Consider the following 1404-nt stretch of genomic DNA (forward strand, 5'->3'; position numbering starts at 1 on the left):
TACGTATTTGGGCAAAAGTAGTAACACCAGACCTTAAGCCCAGGGAAACCAGTGTAACTCAGTGGTGCAATAAGAGTAGATGGACTGTGGTCACCATGTCCCAGGGAGATGCCACTGGGCAGCTGAAAGCCCCGCTAGACCCCACAAACCAGGCTGGGATGCCTGGTCCAGCCTCTTCCAAACTGATTTCCAGCCTCAGGGAAACACAGAAGCAATTTTCTTTCCAGACACTGAGCTGACGCTGGATGAAATCCCCGCTGGTCCTTACCCTGCACAGAGAGCTAGAGATGATCCGTACTAAAATAAGGTGAAATCCACTCTTTCGGGGAAGGGCAAGTCACAGGTCTACAGCATCGAGTCTTACTGAAGCCTCGTTTGAAGGCTTAAGCAGTACCTGGGTCATGCCCTGGTCCTCTGCACCAGGGTGAGTCTCATCCATGGTGAAAATCTTTAAAGAGGAATTGGGTGCCCCATGGCATCAGCAATTAAATCAATTAGACATAACAAACACCTTTGAAAAATAAAACTTCAAGACAAAGTAGAATAATATTTTTTAAAAAAAATCAGCAACAATCTTCTAACCACAGAGTATCTATAAAGATCTTTTTAAAGAGCTCCATATTAAAATTCCTTGAATACATTATATATTAAATACAGTAACAACATTTCATGCAAGGTTTTCTGTACAGTTAAATCAGCTCAGTAGTATAACAATTCTGTACATTCCCATTGGTCTGGGGGCTCTGCTCATCTTCAATGCTGGTGATGGAGAAAAGAAAGGAGGGGTGATATTTGGCACCTACTGTACAGAGGAAGAGTAGCTCTTGCCCAGGTGAAAAAGAAACAGAAAAGCACTGGAAGCTTTTATGAGGCAAAAAGTAAAAGAAAAAAACCCAACAGCAAAGAATAAAACAGTATCCAAACCTCTGGCTTTAGTCCCGTTGCTGGAATTAAGGAGAAAGGAAAGATAGAGGGTTTGGCTAACTAAATATCATCAGGATGGATCATAGGGGAACATGAGAGAAACAGGAGGGAGGATGTGGAGAGCTGGAGAAGAAATCACCCATTATCAGCTTCTCAGCTCATGCAGCTCAATAGAGAAAGGTCAATTTACTGGATCCCAAAATCCACTCCTGATCCACAAACTCTCACTGCAGCCCGTGTCACTCCTGCTGCAAAGAAATCCCACGAGGTTAACATAAAGTTGATGCCTTATAAAAAAAGGATGCCATGACAAAACACCGCTCTGGAGAAGGACTATGTTATGTACAAGATACATTCACTCCGTCTCGAAGGCAGATCACCGGTGTCACGGATGCCCTGTGCAAGACAGCCATGTCCTCCAAAGCAGAGGATGTGAACTCACCGACATGCTCCCAAGGACTCAAGCTCTACTCCTGCTAG

The sequence above is a fragment of the Buceros rhinoceros genome, unplaced genomic scaffold, assembly GCF_000710305.1.
Source record: "Buceros rhinoceros silvestris isolate BGI_N320 unplaced genomic scaffold, ASM71030v1 scaffold22924, whole genome shotgun sequence".
Taxonomy (NCBI): Eukaryota; Metazoa; Chordata; class Aves; order Bucerotiformes; family Bucerotidae; genus Buceros; species Buceros rhinoceros.